Consider the following 25,488-nt stretch of genomic DNA (forward strand, 5'->3'; position numbering starts at 1 on the left):
AGACCAGAAAGCTGGAGCTCAGAGAAATGAGGCAATGTAAGTTCTCACTGCTGGCAAATGCTGAATCCAGGAGGAGAATCTGGTCTTCTGGTTCCAGGGCCTCTGTTTTCTTTCCATTTTCCAAGGCCAGTTTGTTTCTGGCCTTTACCTGGAGTTCTGCCCTATCTGACTCCAGGATTCTGTCTAACTCTGCCTCATCTTTTTTTTTTTTTTTTTTTTTGCGTTCCGCGGGCCTCTCACTGTTGTGGCCTCTCCCATTGCGGAGCACAGGCTCCGGACGCGCAGGCTCAGCGGCCATGGCTCATGGGCCCAGCCACTCCGCGTCATGTGGGATCTTCCCGGACCAGGGCACGAACCCGTGTTTCCTGCATCGGCAGGCGGACTCTCAACCACTGCGCCACTAGGGAAGCCCACTCTGCCTCATCTTTGAGAAAGACTCAGAATGTCAACATTCAGGAATTCAGCCCTACTCTGAGGTAGCCCTTGGCAAAGCTTTAGTTTCTCAGGTGGAGCGAATGGATTTCTGAGACTGGCCCAAGGGTTGAAGCAGAGCAGGGGATCTGGATGGCATTGGGTTAGATTACAGATCTTCAGATCTGTTCAGATGTTCTGAAGGTGCTCTAGGAGAGAAGCTTTGTCTTCCAGAGTGTAGAAGGGAAAAAGGATGGGCATGGAGTAGGACAGGCCTCTGTTAAACGCCAGCTCTGCCACACACGCTAGCTGTGGGAGCTCAGGCAACTCCATCTGTAAAGTTCCTCCATCTGAGTCTGTTTCTCCATCTGGAAAGAGGTATTTTAATGCTTCCCTCCCGGGTCCCAGTGAGGCAGTTTGTGACATAGAACCTGCTCTTTCTGTGCTGTATTAAGCTTAAGGGAGCGTTACAGTGCACTGTTGACCTTGCTGTGGGATTTCCATGTATGGAAGAACGAATCCTCCCCTTTATCTCTGAAGACACTAATTCATAATTTATAGACTCTGAATAGAGACAAGAAAGTTTACTTGTCAATAAAGTCCTCACAAAAATAAAGCAAGGGAGGGGTACAGAGGGACTCGTTTGCTTTAAGAGATCTGGGAAAATGAATACAGCAAAATGCGTGCCATGAAGACAGTCTTCTCTCATTCCTTCTCAAGAAGGATGCAAACATCTTCAGGAGGATGCCCCTTCTTCAGGAGCTGATTAGGCTGCATGGGTAAAGAAGGCCTGTAGGAAAAACAAAAGGAGAAAGCATTTTACTCTCAGGCTCCATGACCCCATTCCTGCCCTGTTATGGATTCAGCAATGTCTCTGGGTCTCCACCTCTCCACATATGACCCTTAAAGTGCACTCTGATACACACCTCAGGATTGATATGAAATTTGATGGGTTCAGTTTTCCAATAATTTACGTGGATGCAAAGATTTTGGTAAAAAAATTTTATCTGTATACTACGTAATTTGAGCTTAAGTGTGCTGTCCAAGAAAACCTTACAAGCTATGAGAAAATTTGATATGTGATCCCTTAATAGCAGGATATATTAAACTTTGGTCATAGCAAAAATTGGGAGGAGGACCTACGGTTGGACAATTAGCTTGGTTATTACGAGTGTCTGAGGGAATTTCAAACAGTCTGTGACATACTGAACTTGTTTTCAACCAAGATGGAAAAAAGCTGGTCTCAAGTGATCCAGCGAGGCCTTGCTGCTCTGCAGAGCGCCCTTGCTTCCCAGTGCTTACCTTTGTTTCCCTCCATATTCCCAAGGAAAGGACCCTCTTCTAAAGGCTCAGGGCTTGTGCCTGGAGAGGAAAAACAGTCCTAATAGTCTGGAAATCAGAGCGCTTGCAAAGCATTTATGCAGGAAACTGAATGATACGCTTCATTTATGGCTTTCCATAATTGGCATTTAAACACAGTCGTTCTGCTGGCTCAGCTTTATCATGTAACAGATCCCTTGTGTGTAGGAGGAAGCAAGAATGAATATGCCTCTAAAAATGGGGTGCCTTTTTTCATGAAGAATACTTGAGAGATGAAATAAGTTAAAAAGGGGTAAGAATAGGATAGAGAAAAAGACATCCCATGAGGTGGATGTTTCTGTGGCAATTGTTTGGTTTGGGCTTTTCGTTGGAGAACATTTCCTTTCAGAATTTATACTATTTTATGCGTTACTTTCAAGTGTACTGCATAATTTCCTATTTATTTATATATCTGTCTCCCTTCTAGGCATAAAGGAAAAGACACTTTGAATTTCAGGTGACGATAGGCATACAATTTAGCCACTTATTTAAAAGGTAACATTTATTGAGTGCTTTTCTAATGTACCAGGCACTGAAATAATCACTTGTGTATGTATTGCTTTATATGATTCTCATAACAATCATATGAGAAAAGTATAATTCTTATTTTTATTACTATCACATTAGAGATGAGGAAACCAAAGGCAAGAAGAGTTGCCAAGTTTAGGCAATTGTAAGTAGCACATGTCAAAGCCAGAGCCTTTAACTATGGTTTTATACTGTATTGAACCTCTTGATGGTGGAAGTCCCATCTCATCCCTCTTGATATCTTCAGCACGCAGCTGTGTCTATAATACAATGTTTGTTGAATGATTTACAGAACCCAAACATCTTTAAAGGGACATTTGCAAAACGACGGGTATCCTTAGATCTTTTTTCCCACCGTGAACATTAAAAAGGTGGAGATTATTAAGGGAAAATTTGGAATCCCTTTCGGAAATGGTAGCTTTGAGTTGCCAATTAGACATCCAAATGCGAATGTTGGTTAAATAGTAGTATTTATGGGGCCAGAGCATAGGGGAGAAATCAGGGCTGAAGATGAAAATATGGTTTTCTTCAGTGAATAGATAGCATCTAAAATCATGGGCCTGGGAATTTCCTGGTGTCCAGTGGTTAGGACTCAGTGCTTCCACTGCAGGGGGCGTGGGTTCAATCCCTGGTCTGGGAACTAAGATCCTGCAAGCCGTGTGGCATGGCCAAACAAACCACAAAAAGAAACAAACAAAAATCCCACCATGGGCTTAGATGAGATTTATGGTGGGGCGGGTGGTGTGCAAGAGAAGAGAAGAGGACTGAAGGCTTAGTCCTGGGCTTCTATAATTAGCAGCTGGGTATAGAAGAAGGAAAACTGAGTTGGAATGGGAAAACTAGGAGTGAGGAGTCATGGATGCTAAGAGAAGAAAGTGATCTGGGAAGATGAGCGTGGACAGCTGTGTCACAATATGGTTGGATGAGGACAAAGAAGTGACCATTGGGTTTGGCGTGGCTGAAAGTCCTTGATAAGAGTTGTTTCATGGGCACGGCGGGGATGAAAGATGGGTAGAGTGGTTGGAGAGAGAATGGAAAGCAAGGATTAGTCAATTCTTTAAAGTTTTACTATAAAGAGCTGAGGGATGGGGCAAAAGCTGAATGGGGACATAAGGTCAAGGGAGAGATTTTCAAAAAGAATAGGTGAGTATTAAGGTCTATTTTATGCTCAAGGAAATGACCTAGTAGTGAGGGAGAAACTGAAGATGCAGGAGAGAGAGGGGAGAATCACTGGAGTGATGAGGAAGCATAGAGGCGAGGGAAGCAGAGCTCCAACGGAGCGTCTCCCATATTCCAGGAGGGAAGGCAGGATACGCAGTGCTGATGGTAACATTCCTCCTTTACCTTCATATTATTAGACTCTCAAGAGCTGGTGGATTTCACAAATGCTAACTGATGTAAGTGTATTCTTACGGATAAATATATACACAGAAAGTATTCAGTCAGAAGCTGGTGTGAGAATCAGGTAAAATTTAACAGTCAAAGGCGATTTCATTATCAGACCTACATTTAATATTGAACTTTAAACTGCTTGCTATTTTCTAGGGCTGTTGTCTCAGATGAAAGGAAGAAATCCGCTGTAAAAGTAAAGGCAACAAAATCATAATTAAATGATAAAATGTGTAAGTTTTCAAATCAAGAATCATGTCTTCTGTTTTTGCTCAAAGAATTTAAATCTTTGTATAAATAATGGGGACACTGGTGTCTATGATCAATTGTAACTTCTGTGTACTGAGAACCTATCCTATTCCTGGCACTTTTCAAACATTCTTGCTGGTTTGTACAACGAAGCAAAGTGGTTTCATTATGGTTTGACAAGTGAGAATACTGCCAGTGAGGTTCTGCAGGGTTTAATGATTTGCTCAAGGTCACCCAGCTGGTAAGGCGAGATTTAAATTAAAGCTCATTCTGGATTCAGAGTTGCTCTCCCTCATACACTGCCTTGATATAGTGAATGTTTTGATATAGGTAATACTCCCTGTTTAACATGGGAAAAACATTAGGCTCCAAATACTCCTATTGTTCTTCTAGTCTGGTGTATAGATATGGCTAAAAGGAAGGAAGGAAGAAAGGCAGGCAGGCAAGAAGGAGGAAAATCTATGTAAAACCAGAGAGAGTAGCATCATGAACCCTCATATCCCATGTTCCAGCTTCAACGGGGGTTGACTCCTGGGCAATCTTGTTTCATCTCTATCTAATCATATTTTCTCTCCCCCGACACTAGGTTGTTTTGAAGCAAATCCCAGACGTCACATCATGTCATTCATTAGTATTTCACTGTATATTTCTAAAAGGTAATTTTTAAAATGTGACTTCAGGGCTTCCCTGGTGGTGCAGTGGTTGGGAGTCCACCTGCCAATGCACGGGACACGGGTTCGTGCCCCGGTCCGGGAAGATCCCACATGCCGCGGAGCAGCTGGGCCCGTGAGCCATGGCCACTGAGCCTGCGCGTCCGGAGCCTGTGCTCCGCAACGGGAGAGGCCACAGCAGTGAGAGGCCCGCGTACCACCCCCCTCCCCCAAAAAAAGTGACTTCAGTGCCATTACCACATGTTAAAAAAATTAACAGTAATTCCTTAGATTTGTCAAATATGCAGTCAGTATTCAAATCACCCCAACTGTCTCATGAATGATGTCACAGTCAGCTTACTCCATCCAAGCAAGGGCTGTACAGTGTCACTGGTTGAATGGTTTCTGAAGTCTCTGTTTCTACAGCCTCCTCTTTCCTCCCCCTTGTAATCTGTTTGTTATTTGTCCCATAGAGTTTCCACATTCTGGCTTTTGCTGATTCCACCAGTAGGCTTTGGTTTAACGTGCTTCCCTGACTTGATGTTTCTTGGAAATTGATTACTCATGCTTGATAAAATTCAGCAGTATGAAAGCAGGCCATATACCACATAGCTCAATATTTAAAGTCATAAACTAAGCCAAAGTTTAGAGTTATCAACTAAGTTATAAACGAAGTCAGCTAGCCATTCCCACCCACGGTTCCTCTGCTCCTGGAGCTGAAGGAGCCTCGTGTTCCTGGGGTCCAGCTTGCCCTGTAAGCACCAGGGTGGCTGCCAGGATCTGCTGGCGCAGGGCAGGGTGGAGTCAGGTACACTGGGGTTGCAGCTCCTGGCGGAGGCTGAATCCACCTGCACCTAAGTGTGGACTAAGTGGGTCAAATTCCCCAGGGAGCCAAGGGAGCAGGTCACCCTTTCCCAACTAAGCTCCTCCAACTCAGGATTTCCAGGCACTTTAAACACCTCCCAAAATTATGCCTTCAAGTAGAGGGGTGGTGGGAGCACAGTAGTCTGGGGAAACCAGTCTGCTGAGACCACCACTTCTGTCAACGCTCTGCTCTTTTTCTGTTCAGTGTGGGCACTGTTGGCTGTTGGCTCTCCTCTCTCTCTCTTCCCAGTCATCCTAGAGCTGCCCCTGCCCTGTGAACACTTCTGCCTGGGCGATGGAGGCCTGCTCTGCTCTGGACCTCATTAAGGGTCTTTCTAAGCTGTGTGATTCTATAGCTGTTTCCTGCTGAAGACACCCTGCTATTATACCCAAGCTCGGCCAGCTGCAAAAAGGCCCAGAAATCAGTCACAAGAACTGCTAAACTCTGGGAAAATTGTATGCCCACTTTACTTAAATGCCGCACAGGACAGGTTTGAATAATGTTATGTTTAATCTTTTGAATCCATCATCTCTAGCATCAAAAAGCCATGCAGTTTGAAGCAGATATTCTCATTTCAGGTGAAGAGATACAAAACCACTCTTCCATCTAGATTTATCTATGGTTACTATGGAGACAATTTCCCTGGTGTCCAGATTTACACAGACATTTTAGAGGGAAAAAACATTTGGGCTACTGTGTTCTTTAAGGGCCTTGAGAGGTGGGGGAAACCGAAAACAGACGGTGTGTACCAACCTTGAATCTGAGCTGCTGATGTTTTAGTTGGGACACGTCACTGATTCATAGATGGTGAGGGGGGTGGACCATGTCCCGCAGAGAATGGTGTCCATCTTCACAAGTATGTAACCTCACATATACCACTGTCAGCTCTGATGTGGTCACTCGATTCATAGCTTGCTCTTTGATTTCAGAGAATTATTGATTTGATAACGGGTAGCCTATAGCCTCAGAATTATAAAGCACATATAAGCTCCACTGAAAGTAAATGTAGGGGAAAAGGAAGGGTATTTTAAAATGGTACTGACACCCAGCAAGTCGGAGTTTTGGGTCTCACTGAGTGGTCCTGGATTGTTTTTTTCATCCTGAGGCATGTGAGTCATTAGGCTGGCCCGGATGTATCCATCGAGGTTCCAAAGCTTTTCCCTAGAGAGCATTCAAGAGCCAATATACTTACCTTCCTCTCCCTGCTCCCTCAATCTCTTTCACATGCACCCAAGCAGCCCAGCACTAAATTTATGTTTAGTCCCCTGTTTAAGTGAAAATCTTGTGCCAGATTTATGTTCTACTGCATAACGTTTTGGTGTGTTTTAATATAAACCATTTCAAATCAATAAATTACCCCAAATCTTCAAATAAAATAGATGCTCCAGAATAATGTGCCCTGCTACCCGTGGCTCTGAGTACAGTGGAGTGTACGGCCCATCCTCTTAGTGGTACACAAAATTCCATCTGGGAAATAGTGGGGAAGGACACTTTTTGCTAAAAACTGTGAAGGATCAGTGCCTCTGGCTCTCTGTGTTGTTTGATACTGCATTTGAAATGGTGTTCTTTAAGCTGTGTGTTCTCCTTGACAATGCAGCTAGAAAGGGGAGCATAATAAATAATTCACACCTTATTACTCACTAGCAGTGGCTAGTGATAGTTCAAAGAGAACATGCATTTAAATAATGACAGCTGTATAATAATTGGTTACGGGGGGAATCATGAATGAAAATTGAGTGGCAGCTCTCTATGTTAGAGGTGGGGAAACCAAAATAATTACCTGTAAGTCATGGAACTAGTTGATGAACTCCTAGAGAGTCTGGACCTCGTTTCATTATTTTTGGCTTCTTAATGCCTAGCACGTAGAAAGTACTAAATAAATGCTCGTTAAATGGACAACTGAAGAAAGTAGGATTCAATCTTGAGGCCACTGTGATTTCCATTTGGGGGAACCAGAGGTTCTTGGGGCCTTAGGGACAGATTTACTTTAACTCAAAGAGGATTTCTGCTCATAGTACCACTCCTCTACCTGGAACTAGGGATTGAAATTTCACCTTTACTGCATTTATCCATTCTGTGTCCTGTCCTGTGGCTTCTTCCTTTGTAAAGCCTTCCTATTTTTTAATTTTTTTCTGCCCTTCTCTGGCTCAGGCCCTGGTGCTTTCCCTGCTGGAGAATTAAAATAGTCTTCCAGCTGGCCTTTCTGCTTTCAGACACTTCCCTTGCAAATATCCTGGTAGGGTGTCTATAGGGTAGTATTACCAACTCACACATCATTCGTGCTACCCCTTGCCTAAAAACCTTTATCAATGGCCTGTGAAAGACCTATGGAGTTCAGCTGAACTTCTTTCCTTGGTGTTGAAAAACTTCCCGCTCTCACCTAACCTACTTTTGGTGCTTATCTACAGGGCCACTGACATAAAACCTACATCTTGACAATCTAGTTATTTTACAACATTTCCTCATGCCTGAGGACATGGTACTAGAATATCTTGTTAACTTGTGAGGTTACCTTTGACACTTGATGGTTATTGACTTGAGGATGGGGGGATGTGTCTTGTGCATCTTTGAATTTATTTCCCAACACAGCAAATACCATGGTGGAGATGCCCACCAGAGATGCTAAGTTCAGCTTCTCTGTGGGTCCTACAGCAGGAGTCAGTAGGTGGGTCTTGGACGTGGAGAGCTGTCCCTGTGCCCCCACAGTGTAAGGGGATGTGAAAAAGGGAGCAAAAACTCCTGAAAGCGATGGGCAAGGTTGGGAGAGGTGGTGCTGATGGTGCCTTTTACCTGTTTGAACTTCCTAGAAGAGTTGGATCACTGTGGGCAATCCTGGCATTCTCTGCTGTGGTGAAACAGCAGGCTTGCAGAATGGCAGGTGATGAGAAAGAAGCAGTCTCAGAAGGGTTCAAATTAATGTCATGGAGAGGACTCAGGTGGGTGGAAACCCCAGTGAAACCTAGCATGTGGGTCCCTAGGTTGAGAGCTGGGAGGCATGCACCAGGATGATGACCAGCTTTCCCGGACAGGGAACCAGAATGCATTTTTTAGGGCAAGACTGGCTCAGCAGGGATTACAGGGGCAAAGCCCTCATCTAAATGCAAAAACTGGTCTGAAAATTTCGGTATGTATTAAGTTAAAATACCCTAGTGTTTGAGGAAATCTAGCCATTGTTTTCACGTGTGTGTGCGTGTGGCGCCTAAGAGAAGAAGGCTGCAGATGGTGCTAAGACTTCCTGAAGCCACTTACCAAAGAGCCTAGTGAAAGGGTCTGTTAACTCCAGAGATAAAACCTGAGTCTAGGACAACTCTGATTTCAAATATTCTCTGAACTCCTCCCAAAGTAGCACTTATATTTATTACATCCTGTGCCTTTATTTCTTGCGCCCAAAGCATAGCTCTTTTCTATCACAACACCACAGTCACAGAATTTTCTTTGAATACAAATAGAACATTTCCCCTTTGGCTTCTCCTGCTTCCCCTCTTTTGCTCTGCCTTCTCTCACTGCTTCTTGAGAACTTTCTTTTGCACCTTGCCAGAAGGTCAGCGCTCACAATCAAATCCGAAGTAAAGCTTTGCAGAGGAGGGTGGGACCCAGAGGCATAGAACTTTTTTGTTTCTAGCCGTGGATTTTTCAGCACAATAGGAAGAACCCTTAAAATTGTAAGAAGTAAAATTCCTTGTGAGAAATTTTCATACACAGTAGAAAAAAAGCCAGGAGATGGCAAAGGTTGACACCAAGAATAGAATATCTTCCAACTCTAAAATTCTTTTCAAAGCAAATATGTACATTTTATACCTGCAAGTTTTGAATGTGCAAATATTGACTCAGTAGATGGATGAAGCCATGCTCTGTTTTTTTTCTCAAGGGTTGGGCCTATTATGATTCTGACTAAGCATTATATATTTTTTCCTCCCCAACTGATGAATTTTCTGGAATGGGATGGTTTCCCATCCCTGTCTTTATAATATATAACATCTGTGGAAAATGCTAAACAGATTTTTATCTCCCAGGGACCCCCTTTGAAAATTCATATTATAGTTTAGGCTAAATAACCTGGTCTTACCCCATCATTTCTTCAGGGACCCCAGCTGATGACTTACATCAGGTCACCAGGGGATTTGACGGGAATCTCAAAGTTGTTTGACTCATTTGATTTTTAGTACTCTCATTTTGAGACTGGTGAAAAAACTGCCCTCACGTAAGCAAAGCACCTTGAGTGATATGAGTTTCAAAATGCTTTCAGAATTAGTTCTGGAGATAAACATGTACATAAAATCCTAAACTGTAAAGCAGTATACTTACATAAAATCACAAACTGTAAGGCAGTATACAAAGTTAGTTTTCTTAAACATGATGTGCAAAACAAGGTCCTCATGGTTGAATCATTAACATCAACCAGTACTGTCACAGCGTGCAATGATTCAACAACACCTAAAATTTCTACCTTTAAGGTGAAGAGCAGGCAAATAAATCATTAGGCAACCTACCGGGCACGACATCATTTCATGAAAGTCTGTAAAATCATATTCAAAAAAGTTAATCAAGAGACATTTTTATTTTTTGTTTTTAATTAAAAAAATTTTAACTGATGTATAGTTGATTTACAATGTTGTATTAATATCTGCTATATAGCTAAGTGATTCAGTTATACATATATATACATTTTTAATATTCTTTTCCATTATGGCTTATCACAGGATACTGAATATAGTTCCCTGTACTATACAGTAGGACCTTGTTGTTTATCCATTCTATATATACTAGTTTGCATCTGCTAATCCCAAACTCCCACTCTATCCCTCCCCCACCCAACCTTCCCCTTGGCAACTACAAATCTGTTCTCTATGTCTGTGAGTCTGTTTTTGTTTTGTAGATAGGTTCATTTGTGCCATATTTTAGATTCCACATATAGGTGATATCGTATGGTATTTGTCTTTCGCTTTCTGACCTCATTTAGTATGATAAGCTCAAGAGGCATTTTTAAATGCATAAGTTTAATCTGTTACATATCTACAGTTATTGGTGACCAGTTTCTTGAGACCCACTGGAAACTCCCCAAGCCCTGATGGAGCTTGCCCACCCAGGTGCCACTGGTTCTGAGCCATGTCTCCACATGGCCCCTAATCCCTGACAGGAGAAAACTGCATTTGAGGAAGGGCCTTGATTTCCTTTACATCAAGAAAATTTCTGGTTGTAGGAGGTTATCTCCCACTTTATGCTTCTGGGCTTATGTCATCTTGAGGATCTTGGAAGCAAACAGGTGATGCCACCATCTATTTGAATTAACCGTATTTTTAATCAAATCTTACATGAGCAGCAGAGTGTTAAATTGGGAATTGGTACCAGCTCTCTCTAGTAAGCAGTGCAGGTGGGATTAGCCCCATTTTACAAATAAGAACATACGAACTCGAAGAGGGTAAGGGACTTGCCCAAGGTGTAACTTCAGTTCTTAATACTCCTTAATTCTTCTGTTACGTAGCTCTGATTGCCATTGGGAAGATTTCATAGAACATGGAATTCCTGGCAGTAATTCTTAAAAACAATTCCTGGAATATTATTTTTGGAGTAAGCTGTGGCTCTGGAAATTTTTGAGGTTAAAGAGGGTTTTGTTTTTTGTTTTTGTTTTGAAATATATTATGGCCCCATGTTGCCCCCTTATGGAACTTTTGATGTTTGCAAAATAGTTTACTGAATTAGTCTTTTACTGAACTGAGGCAAATAAAACATGATTTACAAGCGTTAGCTTTTCTCAGGGTAACATGTTATCTTAATATTTTCATCTTTCAAATCAACTGTTGCTGAAATTTTGTCAAATTTAAGGAAAATGTGATTATGGGTAAGTCAACAGAAAACCTTGTGAAAATGTCTAACTGTATGTCATAGCCCCTTTCACGCACATCCTCAGGACAAATCATCTTGTACACATTTAAAAAAATGTATCTAACAAAATGGGGTGGTGGTCTTAATATTTTACTAAACTTGGGGGACAAGATGGTTTACGTTTCATATTTGTGAAATGTTTGGAAGTTTAGCTTTTTTAAAAAGTGAGTTTGAATTCCAGGCCTGCCCCTTGTTGGCTGCATAGCCTCAAGTAAGACTTAATTTCCTTGAGCCTCAGTGTTTTCCTCTGTAAAATGGGGAGAATGGTGCCATTTATGAAGCATTTGAAACAATTCCTGGGGCAAAGTGTGCTTGCAAGAGTAAAACTCGTGGTGGTGGTTGTAGTAGCTGTAACCCCTGGGTCTTCATCTCCTCTATTATTACATGGGGAGCTTGTACTGAAGGAGCTCCAAGCCCTCTCGAGTTCTTACATCTCTGATCTTAGGGATGCAGGATAAATGGGGAAGGAGGAGGCACCAAGATCAGTGTTTTCATTTCCTCCCACCAGGGAAGGCTGGTCCCTCTCCACCACACCTGGATGGAGCAGGGATTTCAGTTCATTTGCCCGTAGGGGCTCCTGGTGAGGGCCACTGTTTCTGAGCACTTAAGGGAGTTAGATGCAGCGGGGGTGGGGGGCGGAGGGGGGTGGGGGGGTGTTACTTCTGATACCAGCCCCCTCCAGGCGTATACAACCACATGCCCCCAGGACCACACTCCTCGGATGACTGATTGGGGAAAGACTCAGCAGGTACGTGGGAGATGGTGGTAGGCAGTGGCAGGGGTTGCAGGGAGCTTGGAACGTGGGGTATTAATTAATGTCTAGAAATGGAGTGTAGAAGGCACACCGAAGGGACCGATGACAGGAAAATTCTGCCTGTTGTCCCGAAGTCTTCCCTTCACCGCTGTCAAAGATAAACAAACCCGGACAGGAGTTAAAGTGGTGAAAACAGATTTGATTCTGTAACTACTGGCAGTGGGGGAAAGAGCTGAGCTCCATTTTGATTTGTGTAGAGGTTGACAGGGCATTTTTCTTTTTTTTTAAGGTTTTAAAAATAACATTTATTTCTTAAAAGTTAACACGTGCGTAATAGGAAACCAAAAAGCACAAGAAGCAAATAACAAAGTCATCCACAATCACAAGCAGTTTACCACTTGCTGTGTCCTTCTAGGTCTCGTTTGTGTATCTACACAACTAAGCATCCATTTTTATGTAATTAAGATCACACAGTTATATATCATGCTTTTTGACCGGGCTTTTTTTTTTTTTTTTGCGGTGCGCGGGCCTCTCACTGTTGTGGCCTCTCCTGTTGGGGAGCACAGGATCCGGACGCGCAGGCTCAGCGGCCATGGCTCACGGGCCCAGCCGCTCCGCGGCATGAACCCGTGTCCCCTGCATCGGCAGGCGGACTCTCAACCACTGCGCCGCCAGGGAAGCCCTGACCAGGCGTTTTAAAGGGAAGAGTAGGGAGGGGAGGGAGTGGGGCATCCAGTGAAACCTGACCGAGGGTTGGTTGACAAGGGGAAATGTGCTGAGGTAGCTCTGGGCGCCAGCTGGCAATGACGAAGTCAGGGTTCTGTTCTCCTGCAGAGACTGGGAGAGAGGGACCCCATCCTCTGATGGTTACACTTCAAAGGAATGGCTCTCAGGTCCTTTAGAAAGACACTCCTGAGTTGTAGGAGATAGTATACATCTCCCAGGGACAGAGGAAGGATTCACAATGGTGGGCCCTTTTAAGGAAATGCTCTAAGAGAGTGAGTTCTGGCCGTCCTCAGGTGTCGGTAGGGAAGCAGTAAATTTGCCGGCAGCACTGTGGTTTCTCAGGCAGGCATTTTGATAGGGGGCTGGGGTCATCCCAGGGACACAGCCTCGTGTGCTAGAAGCCAGGCTCTGCCGAGGTAGCAGTAGCGCAGAGGTTTCAGTGCAGTGCTCACCAGGGGGCCTTCTCTGACCAGTGTAACCCCTCGTGGGTCTCCATCTGTCAGCCTTGGTGGCATTTGGAAACTGGAGCACTAGTGGTTGGTCCATTCACTCCACAAGGATTAGTTGGGAGCCTTCTGCATGAGGGGCAGCGTTCAAGAGTCAGGAGTCTTAGAACTGTTTGCATTTTTCTCTGGTTGCTTTGTGTTAGTTTTACCTTAACTACATAGATGGTGAACATCTTTGAGATTATAGACACTGCCTTATTCTTCTGTCCTCCACTCTGTTTGTAATTTAGTAGAGCCTAGTAAATATTCAATTGAATTTATACAATATAATTGAACTACAGAATAAATGAAGAAGGTAAAGGAAAATACTTTGGGAAGAATTTGAGTAATCTGGTTGTTAAGTGTAGAAGAAAAAGAAAATGACAACATCAAAATAAAAGAGATTCTTTTACTACCCTTTTTTTTTTTTTTTTTTGCGGTACGCGGGCCTCTCACTGTCGCGGCCTCTCCCGTTGCGGAGCACAGGCTCCGGACGCACAGGCTCGGCGGCCATGGCTCACGAGCCCAGCCGCTCTGTAGCACGTGGGATCTTCCTGGGCCGGGGCACGAACCCGTGTCCCCTGCATTGGCAGGCGGACTCTCAACCACTGTGCCACCAGGGAAGCCCTTTTACTACCCTTTTTGACGTGAAGAAGAAACTCAAATTCACCCTAAAGGCCACACTAACTTCTCTTATTTTTCTGAAATATTATAAAAAATATGTGCTATTTCCTTCCATAATTACAAGGAAGGAATGGATCTCTGAGATACACTGTGTAGGTGATATTAAAACTACATTTTTGTGGGCGTCTGACTTAACATTGTAGAAAATAGTAAAAATGTCTGCTAGTTTAACATTTATCTAAACCCTAAGAATAGGTACAAAGAATTTTACTCCTTCTAGATGCTAAGAATACTCTCAGATCTTGCCAGCTCTGCAGCAAATGGAGGAGATGGCTCTTGGATGGCAGGTCTCCCTGGAGGGAGGCCAGGCTGCACTTGGCCGAGTTGTAATGTTTTCATCTGAGGTGTTGGCATGAAGGCTTCTAACACTGTTTCTAAAGGTTGGGTAAGGGTCAGGGCTAGCACAGAACTGAAAGATGCATGCATTTTATCCAGCGGCCTTTCCCCCAGTTATAGCCCCAAATATCTTCTATTTCAGTGGTCTCAGCTAGGGTGATTCTGCCTCCCAGGGGACATTTAGCAGTATCTGGAGACTTTTTTTTTTTTTTTTTTTTTTTTTTGCGGTACGCGGGCCTCTCACTGCTGTGGCCTCTCCCGTTGCGGAGCACAGGCTCCGGACACGCAGGCTCAGCGGCCATGGCTCACGGGCCCAGCCGCTCCGTGGCATGTGGGATCTTCCCGGACCGGGGCACGAACCCGCATCCCCTGCATCAGCAGGCGGACCCCCAACCACTGCGCCACCAGGGAAGCCCCTGGAGACATTTTTGATAGTCACAATTGGGGGATTTGCTTCTGGGATCTAGTAGGTAGAGGACAGGGATGCTGCTAAACGCCCTACAGTGCACAGAATATCTCCCCACAACAAAGACTCATCCAACCCAGAAATCCAGAGTGCTAACATGGAGAAACCCCCTTCTATATTTTAAGACAAGAAAACCAGTTTCTTGCTTAAGTGTGTCAGTTAACACCTTCCTACTCAGAGTGTGGTCCCCAGATGACATCAGCATCACTTGGAAGTTTGTGAGAAATGCAGACTCCCAGGATCCACTCTAGACTCATGGGATTAGAATCTGCACTTTTTCATAAGGTCCCCAGGTGATTCATACACACGCTCAACTTTGAGAAGCATGGACCAACACTCTGTGAGAACTACAGAGAGAAAAGCAGGGTGATAAGTGCCTTGAGGTAACTGAGTCAGGAAGAGGCAGAGTCCTGGCTGTGCCTGAGTAGTGTCTTTAAATCCACAAAAACTCACTTCTCCATCTATTTTTGTTTTTCATTTAAATATCTTTCACTTCTTTTCTCCTTTTACTTCCTTTCTTAGCTCCTTCCTTCCTTCCTCCTCTGGTTACTCTGCTTCATCAGAGCTGTATTCATTTGTGCGTGCATTGCTTTTTCTAGGTCTTTAATTCTGAGCCACTCTTGACACACACACACACACACACACACACACACACACACACACACACACACACAGAGGCAGACAGTTATCTCTTTAATTAAAGAAAATTATCCTAGAGGGAAAAGTGGGTAGAATCTGGAAAGACAAGCATACCTTCTGAAACCTGATATAACACAATTAAATTCAGCCTTCCTGCACTGAGCCTTCAGTGGTGAGATATTAAAAAGGAAGGCAGTAAAGCTTATCCAGTACTAATTTAATCAGAAGTCAGTGCAATCAGTCTCTTTGATATACTTTTTGTCAATGCAGCTTTAGGTTTTGAATAGACAATCTAAAACCCTGGAAATTTACCATATTGACTTATCAGCAAAATTTCTGCTGAATCTAGGTATAATAATAGGACTGATAAAAAAATAAAATTTAGTCTGCACACCATGCCAGTGTACCATAAAATTATGGAGGTTTTTAGATAATTTATTTAGAAATTCTCTCTCTCTTTTTAAGCGTTTGCCTGTGTCAAGTTCACCATCTATTAGCTCCATGTTTCTCTATAGAAAACAGGAGCTGAAATTTTAAACCATTAAAGCAAACTTCAGTTCAACTTGATAAACATTTTCTAAGCACCTACTCTCTACAAAAACTGAAATAAGAATTATGGAAGATTAAAAAAGATTAAGATACAATCCCTGCCCTAGTTTATAATCTGGGGTGTGTGTGTGTGTGTGTGTGTGTGTGTGTGTGTGTGTATGTGTGTGTGTTGGGGTGGATAAACATATGCAGAAGTTTGTTCATGGTAAGTATGTTAATACACAAATTAACCAAGAGCTGCAAGAGTTCATAGAGAAATATCCATGCCTGCTCTTTCTTTGCTCTTGAAAAGTGGATTTTGACATTTAAAAAATGAAAAATAGGACAGAAGAGATTCCAGTTCCTAAAAAACTGTGGTTTTTCTCAGTGACATTTTATATCCTGCTTAACAATTAAGTTTCAGGGAAGTTTAACTAAGGAGCTTAAGTAGACTTGATATTCTCAGAAAATTATTATTCCTATTTAGGCCTGTTTTCCCCAGAATTTCTTCATAGCTATATTTTTCAACACATCTCATCATTTCCCCCCCTTTTAAAAACTAGTGGTACCAAAAAGAGGCTTATTCTTTTTTGATTGTGAATCTAAGTCATCCATGGAAGACAATGACACTGTTATGTAAATATTGAAGAGAACCTACTAGAAGCAATCTGTAATGGATTTTTTAGTCAATTTAATTGAATAAAACTTATCTTGGGCTTCCCTGGTGGCGCAGTGGTTGAGAGTCCGCCTGCCGATGCAGGGGACACGGGTTCGTGCCCTGGTCTGGGAGAATCCCACATGCCGCGGAGCGGCTGGGCCCGTGAGCCATGGCCGCTGAGCCTGCGCGTCCGGAGCCTGTGCTCCGCAACGGGAGAGGCCACAGCAGTGAGAGGCCCGCGTACCGCAAAAAACAAAAAAACAAAACAAAAGAAAACGTATCTTGCTTAGGAATGACTTTTAAAAATAATGCCCATAATAGTCACTATGCAAATTTTTTCACCTGGCATCTATTTGAGACTTTAATAGTGAGGCTCTAGAAGTGATCTCTAACTTCTCCCTGAGTTGTAATTACTATTCAAAAGGACATATAAATACTATTTGGAAATGACAAGTAATGAGAAAATTAGTCTTTTACTCGTACCCCATGACCTTGCAAATGACTCTTTGTGCCAAAAATTACAGCAATATTTGGACTGAATTCCTAAAGTAAATCAAATGACGTTGAGTCACACTAAGGCAAGCACATTGGAAGATTAATTTTTAAAACAAGCTAGAAAAAGTGGTCTTATATTAATGTAATTTTATTACTTGAGTTTTTCCCAGAGCTTAAAGAGTTTCTAAGTTTCATAGGGCAGTGCTCACCTTTGGAAACTGGCAGGTGTGTCCTCATTGTGTGATATTGAAGATTATTAAAGCAATTATGAGTATATGTTCACCATCATATAAAACAAGTCTACTTCATTAATAATGCTGGTGTTGAATTTTTCAGAAACTATTATTTGCCCCAAATTCTGTGAGTTATTTTCTCTGTGGATTGAATCCTGTGTTTAAATCCTTACCCACGGCTTTTCTGCAGCCTCCATTCTCATACTGCTGACTGCCTTTCACTTGAGAGCAAATCTTGGAGAACTAGTTAGGTGGGTTTGTTTTCTCTTGTTTTGTTTTTTAAATGAGATAATGAAAAAGTTCTTCTTCGAATAAAGGTACACTAAAGGTGCACTGGCAAGTTAGAAAGCTAAAAACTAGTGAAGAAAGTTTTTTTTTTTTACATCTTTATTAGAGTATAATTGCTTTACAATGGTGTGTTAGTTTCTGCTTTATAACAAAGTGAATCAATTATACATATACATATGTTCCCATATCACTTCCCTCTTGCGTCTCCCTCCCTCCCACCCTCCCTATCCCACCCCTCCAGGCTGTCACAAAGCACTGAGCTGATCTCCCTGTGCTATGCGGCTGCTTCCCACTAGCTATCTACCTTACGTTTGGTAGTGTATATATGTCCATACCTCTCTCTCGCTTTGTCATACCTTACCCTTCCTTCTCCCCATATCCTCAAGTCCATTCCCTAGTAGGTCTGTGTCTTTATTCCTGTCGTACCCCTAGGTTATTCATGACATTTTTTCCCCTTAAATTCCATATATATGTGTTAGCATACGGTATTTGTCTTTCTCTTTCTGATTTACTTCACTATGTATGACAGACTCTAGGTCTATCCATCTCATTACAAATAGCTCAATTTTATTTCTTTTTATGGCTGAGTATTATTCCATTGTATATATGTGCCACATCTTCTTTATCCATTCATACGATGATGGACACTTAGGTCGTTTCCATCTCTGGGTTATTGTAAATAGAGCTGCAGTGAACATTTTGGTACATGACTCTTTTTGAATTATGGTTTTCTCAGGGTATATGCCCAGTAGTGGGATTGCTGGGTCATTTGGTAGTTCTATTTGTAGTTTTTTAAGGAACCTCCATACTGTTCTCCACAGTGGCTGTATCAATTTACATTCCCACCAACAGTGCAAAAGTGTTCCGTTTTCTCCACACCCTCTCCAGCATTTATTGTTTCTAGATTTTTTGATGATGGCCATTCTGACTGGTGTGAGATGATATCTCACTGTAGTTTTGATTTGCATTTCTCTAATGATTAATGATGTTGAGCATTCTATCATGTGGTTGTTGGCAGTCTGTATATCTTCTTTGGAGAAATGTCTATTTAGGTCTTCTGCCCATTTTTGGATTGGGTTGTTTGCTTTTTTGTTATTGAGCTGCATGAGCTGCTTATAAATTTTGGAGATTAATCCTTTGTCAGTTGCTTCATTTGCAAATATTTTCTCCCTTTCTGAAGGTTGTCTTTTGGTCTTGTTTATGGTTTCCTTTGCTGTACAAAAGCTTTTAAGTTTCATTAGGTCCCATTTGTTTATTTTTGCTTTTATTTCCGTTTATCTAGGAGGTGGGTCAGAAAGGATCTTACTGTGATATATGTCATAGAGTGTTCTGCCTATGTTTTCCTCTAAGGGTTTTATAGTGTCTGGCCTTACATTTAGGTCTTTAATCCATTTTGAGCTTATTTTTGTGTATGGTGTTAGGGAGTGATCTAATCTCATACTTTTACATGTACCTGTCCAGTTTTCCCAGCACCACTTATTGAAGTGGCTGTCCTTTCTCCACTGCACATTCCTGCCTCCTTTATCAAAGACAAGGTGGCCATATATGCATGGGTTTATGTCTGGGCTTTCTATCCTATTCCATTGCTCTATCTTTCTGTTTTTGTGCCAGTACCATACTGTCTTGATTACTGTAGCTTTGTAGTATAGTCTGAAAACAGGGAACCTGATTCCTCCAGCTCCGTTTTTTGTTCTCAAGATTGCTTTGGCTATTCGGGGTCTTTTGTTTTTCCATACAAATTGTGAAATATTTTGTTCTAGTTCTGTGAAAAATACCAGTGGTAATTTGATAGGGATTGCATTGAATCTGTAGATTGCTTTGGGTAGTAGAGTCATTTTCACAATGTTGATTCTTCCAATCCAAGAACATGGTATATCTCTCCATCTATTTGTATCATCTTTATTTTCTTTCATCATTGTCTTATAATTTTCTGCATACAGGTCTTTTGTCTCCTTAGGTAGGTTTATTCCTAGATATTTTATTCTTTATGTTGCAATGGTAAATGGGAGTGTTTTCTTGATTTCACTTTCAGATTTTTCATCCTTAGTGTATAGGAATGCCAGAGATTTCTGTGCATTAATTTTGTATCCTGCTACTTTACCAAATTCATTGATTAGCTCTAGTAGTTTTCTGGTAGCATCTTTAGGATTCTCTCTGTATAGTATCATGTCAACTGCAAAGAGTGACAGCTTTACTTCTTCTTTTCCGATTTGGATTCCTTTTATTTCCTTTTCTTCTCTGATTGCTGTGGCTAAAACTTCCAAAACTATGTTGAATAAGAGTGGTGAGAGTGGGCAACCTTGTCTTGTTCCTGATCTTAGTGGAAATGCTTTCAGTTTTTCACGCTTGAGGATGATGTTGGCTGTGGGTTTGTCATATATGGCCTTTATTATATTGAGGAAAGTTCTCTCTATGCCTACTTTCTGCAGGGTTTTTATCATAAATGGGTGTTGAATTTTGTCGAAAGCTTTCTCTGCATCTATTGAGATGATCATATGGTTTTCCTCCTTCAATTTATTTATATGGCTTATCACATTGATTGATTTGCGCACATTGAAGAATCCTTGCATTCCTGGAATAAACCCCACTTGATCATGGTGTGTGATCCTTTTAATGTGCTGTTGGATTCTGTTTGCTAGTATTTTATTGAGGATTTTTGCATGTATGTTTATCAGTGATATTGGCCTGTAGTTTTCTTTCTTTGTGACATCCTTGTCTGGTTTTGGTATTTTTTTATTTCCTCTTTGATTTCTTCAGTGATCGCTTCGTTATTAAGTAGTGTATTGTTTAGCCTCCATGTGTTTGTATTTTTTACAGATCTTTTCCTGTAATTGATATCTAGTCTCATAGCGTTGTGGTCGGAAAAGATACTTGATACAATCTCAATTTTCTTAAATTTACCAAGGCTTGATTTGTGACCCTAAGATATGATCTATCCTGGAGAATGTTCCATGAGCACTTGAGAAAAATATGTATTGTGTTGTTTTTGTATGGAATGTCCTATAAATATCAATTAGGTCCATCTTGTTTAATGTATCATTTAAAGCTTGTGTTTCCTTATTTATTTTCATTTTGGATGATCTGTCCATTGGTGAAAGTGGGGTGTTAAAGTCCCCTACTATGAATGTGTTACTGTCGATTTCCCCTTTTATGGCTGGTAGTATTTGCCTTATGTATTGAGGTGGTCCTATGTTGGGTGCATAAATATTTACAATTGTTATATCTTCTTGGATCGATCCCTTGATCATTATGTAGGGTCCTTCTTTGTCTCTTCTAGTAGTCTTTATTTTAAAGTCTATTTTGTCTGATATGAGAATTGCTACTCCAGCTTTCTTTTGGTTTCCATTTGCTTGAAATATCTTTTTCCATCCCCTTACTTTCAGTCTGTATGTGTCTCTAGGTCTGAAGTGGGTCTCTTGTAGACAGCATATATATGGGTCTTGTTTTTATATCCATTCAGTCAATCTGTGTGTTTTGCTGGGAGCATTTAGTCCATTTACATTTAAGGTAATTATCGATATGTATGTTCCTATTCCCATTTTTTAAATTGTTTTGTGTTTGTTATTGTAGGTCTTTTCCTTCTCTTGTGTTTCTTGCCTAGAGAAGTTCCTTTAGCATTTGTTGTAAAGCTGGTTTGGTGGTGCTGAACTCTCTCAGCTTTTGCTTGTCTGTAGAGGTTTTAATTTCTCCATCAAATCTGAATGAGATCCTTGCTGGGTAGAGTAATCTTGGTTGCAGGTTTTTCTCCTTCATCACTTTAAATATGTCCTGCCAGTCCCTTCTGGCTTGCAGAGTTTCTGCTGAAAGATCAGCTGTTAACCTTATGGGGATTCCCTTGTGTGTTATTTGTTGTTTTTTCCTTGCTGTTTTTAATATGTTTTCTTTGTATTTAATTCTTGACAGTTTGATTAATATGTGTCTTGGCGTATTTCTCCTTGCATTTATCCTGTATGTGACTCTCTGTTCTTCCTGGACTTGATTAACTGTTTCCTTTCCCATATTAGGGAAGTTTTCAACTATAATCTCTTCAAATATTTTCTCAGTCCCTTTCTTTTTCTCTTATTCTTCTGGAACCCCTATAATTCGAATGTTGGTGTGTTTAATGTTGTCCCAGAGGTCTCTGAGACCGTCCTCAGTTCTTTTCATTCTTTTTTCTTTATTCTGAGCTGCAGTAGTTATTTCCACTATTTTATCTCCCAGGTCACTTATCCGTTCTTCTGCCTCAGTTATTCTGCTGTTGATGCCATCTAGAGTATTTTTAATTTCATTTATTGTGTTGTTCATCGTTGTTTGTTTCATCTTTAGTTCTTCTAGGTCCTTGTTAAATGTTTCTTGCATTTTGTCTATTCTATTTCCAAGATTTTGGATCATCTTTACTATCATTATTCTGAATTCTTTTTCAGGTAGACTGCCTATTTCCTCTTCATTTGTTAGGTCTGGTGGGTTTTTATCTTGCTTCTTCATTTGCTGTGTGTTTTTCTGTCTTTTCATTTTGCTCATCTTACTGTGTTTGGGGTCTCCTTTATGCAGGCTACAGGTTCGTAGTTCCCGTTATTTTTGGTGTCTGTCCTCAGTGGCTAAGGTTGGTTCAGTGGGTTGTGTAGGCTTCCTGGTGGAGGGGACTAGTGCCTGTGTTCTGGTGGATGAGGCTGAATCTTGTCTTTCTGGTGGTTAGGTCCACGTCTGTTGGTGTGTTTTGTGGTGTCTGTGGACTTATTATGATTTTAGGCAGCCTCTGTGCTAATCGGTGGGGTTGTGTTCCTGTCTTGCTAGTTGTTTGGCATAGGATGTCCATCACTGTGCCTTGCTGGTCATTGAGCGAAGCTGGGTGCTGGTGTTGAGATGGGGATCTCTGGGAGATTTTCACCATTTGATATTATGTGGAGCTGGGAGGTCTCTTGTGGGCCAGTGTCCTGAAGTTGGCTCTCCCACCTCAGAGGCACATCACTGACTCCTGGCTGCAGCACCAAGAGCCTTTCATCCACATGGCTCAGAATAAAAGGGAGAAAACGTAGAAAGAAAGAATTAGTAGAAGTAGAAAGAAAGAAAGAAAGAAAGAACGGAGGGAGGGAGGGAGGAAGGAAGGAAGGAAAGAAAGAAAGAAGATAAATAAAATAAAGTAAGATAAAATACAATAAAGTTGTTAAAATAAAAAATAATTATTAAGAAAAACAAAAACAAACAAACAAACAAAAAAACAGACTGATAGAACCCTAGGACAAATGGTGGAAGTAAAACTATACAGAGAAAGTCTCACACAGAAGCATACACATACACATTCACAAAAAGAGGAAAAGGCGAAAAAATCATAAATCTTGCTCTCAAAGTCCACCTTCTCAATTTGGGGTGGTTCATTGTCTAAAGGAGGGAAGGAAGGAAAGAAATAAAGAAAGAGATAAAGTAAAATAAAATAATTAAAATAAAAGATAAATAAGAAAAACAAAACAAAACAAAAAAAGAACAGAAGGGTGGAACTCTAGGACAAATGGTGGAAGCAAAGCTATACAGACAAAATCTCACACAGAAGCATACACAATACACACTCACAAAAAGAGGAAAAGGGGAAAAAATCATAAATCTTCCTCTCAAAGTCCACCTCCTCAATTTGGGATGATTCGTTGTCTATTCAGGTATTCCACAGATGTAGGTACATCAAGTTGATTGTGGAGCTTTAATCCGCTGCTTCTGAGGCTGCTGGGAGAGATTTCCCTTTCTCTTCTTTGTTCTCACAGCTCCCAGGGGCTCAGCTTTGGATTTGGCCCCGCCTCTGTGTGTAGGTCGCTGGAGGGCGTCTGTTCTTCGCTCAGACAGGAGGGGGTTAAAGGAGCAGGTGATTCGGGGGCTCTGGCTCACTCAGGCCGTGGGGAGGGAGGGGCACGGAGTGAGGGGCGAGCCTGCGGCTGCAGAGGCCGGCCTGACGTAGCACCAGCCTGAGGCACGCCGTGCGTTCTCCCGGGGGAGTTGTCCCTGGATCACGGGACCCTGGCAGTGGTGGGCTGCACAGGCTCCCTGGAAGGGGGGTGTGGATAGTAACCTGTGCTCGCACACAGGCGTCTTGGTGGCGGCAGCAGCAGCCTTAGCGTCTCCTGCCTGTCTCTGGGGTCCGCGCTTTTAGCCGCGGCTCACGCCCATCTCTGGAGCTCCTTTAAGCAGCGCTCTTAATCCCCTCTCCTCGTGCACCAGGAAACAAAGAGGGAAGAAAAAGTCTCTTGCCTCTTCGGCAGGTCCAGACTTTTTCCCGGACTCCCTCCCGGCTAGCCGTGTTGCACTAACCCCCTGCAGGCTGTGTTCACGCCGCCAACCCCAGTCATCTCCCTGCACTCCAACCGAAGCCCGAACCTCAGCTCCCAGCCCCGCCCGCCCTGGCGGGTGAGCAGACAAGCTTCTCGAGCTGGTGAGTGCCGGTCGGTCGGCACCGCTCTTCTGTGCGGGAATGTCTTGGCTTTACACCGCACCCCGGTTGCTGCGCTCTCCACTGCGGCGCCGAAGTTTTCTCCCTCCGCCACCCGCAGTCTCCGCCCGCGAAGGAAGGGGCTTCCTAGTGTGTGGAAACCTTTCCTCCTTCACAGCTCCCTCCCCCTGGTGCACGTCCCATCCCTATCCTTTTGTCTCTGTTTATTCTTTTTTCTTTTGCCCTACTCCGGTACGTGGGGAGTTTCTTGCCTTTTGGGAGGTCTGAGGTCTTCTGCCAGCATTCAGTGGGTGTTCTATAGGAGCAGCTCCACGTGTAGATGTATTTCTGGTGTATCTGTGGGGAGGAAGGTGATCTCCGCATCTTACTCTTCTGCCATCTTCCCGGAAGCCCTCATGAAGAAACTTTTGAAAGGAATTCAGAAATCCTGCTTCTGAGAAAATAGATATAAAGGCATCACATTTCGTACAATATTGAACAGATGTACTTTTGTTTAGTCTTATAATCATTTCTTTTCTTTCAGTCTTTCACCTTCAAGCCTGAACCATGACATCAAAAGCTTCAGAGAAGGGGAGGGCGGGCCCCCATCGGGACGTCCTTTGGACTAAGTGCATCACCAATATTCTGCCGGGTACGTCCTGGTCAGAAGAGAAGATAAAGAGGAGATCCCATCCTCGTGGGAGGAAGGAGGTAACAGAGGCAGAGGGAGAACATGGTGACCAAGTGTCTGGGTGACCTTGTCTAGGCTAAAGTGTTAAATGGGGAGACATTTTAGGTACAGGGAGGGCAGGGATAAAAGAAGAATAGCTTTTGCACTATTTCTTCTTGAGAGAAAGAAATCTCACAGGGTGATTCTTCCCATAACAGGGTGGGCAACTACAGGGTCAGGTAGGTGGAGTGAGGGCCTGATTCCCCTGAATATCCCTTTCTAGAAGTTCCTAAGAATGCTACAGAGAACTATCTAGATAGCTAAAGGCACTAATATGTGAACTTAAAGGGAGGGGTATTAATGTGTTGGGGCAAAGTGACACTAAGCAAGGGTAGGCTGGCCCACCTGGGCTGAAGGTAGACTGGAAGTTGAAGACCAGACCTCATCAGACCCAGCTGAGAGAGAACTGAGACAGATCAGGCCCAGTAGTTGCGGTGGGGTTCCCATGCCTGGAATAGGCGATGGAAGGCAGGGGATGGTGAGTATGTATCTGGGGTCCCACCGCCATTCACTGAGCTGCCATCCTGGAGGAGCCGGGGAAGTGGAGGAAGTTTACAATATGCTCAGGCTTCTCCGCAAGCCTGATACCTAAAGATGCTCTTTATTTAATGGAGTTTACCAACTGAATTATATTTGTGTTTCTCTCTCTTAGCAGGGTGGGGGCCCATAAGGAATGTCAACAATTCTAGCACATCAATAAGCAGAGGGGTTTCTGAGCACACCGAGTGCAGGATGATAACA

General features: G+C 42.6%; 1 long non-coding RNA gene across 1 annotated transcript in view; it reads left to right on the forward strand.

The window, feature by feature from the left end:
- LOC137224876 (uncharacterized) overlaps positions 1-24,722 on the forward strand; it is a 94,876-nt gene extending 70,154 nt beyond the window's left edge. Inside the window, exon 3 of the long non-coding RNA XR_010943548.1 lies at positions 24,562-24,722. This is a non-coding gene — a long non-coding RNA (uncharacterized lncRNA). The remainder of the gene's footprint in view (positions 1-24,561) is intronic.
- The last annotated feature ends 766 nt before the right edge of the window (positions 24,723-25,488 follow it).

Source organism: Pseudorca crassidens, chromosome 5 (assembly GCF_039906515.1).
Source record: "Pseudorca crassidens isolate mPseCra1 chromosome 5, mPseCra1.hap1, whole genome shotgun sequence".
NCBI lineage: Eukaryota > Metazoa > Chordata > Mammalia > Artiodactyla > Delphinidae > Pseudorca > Pseudorca crassidens.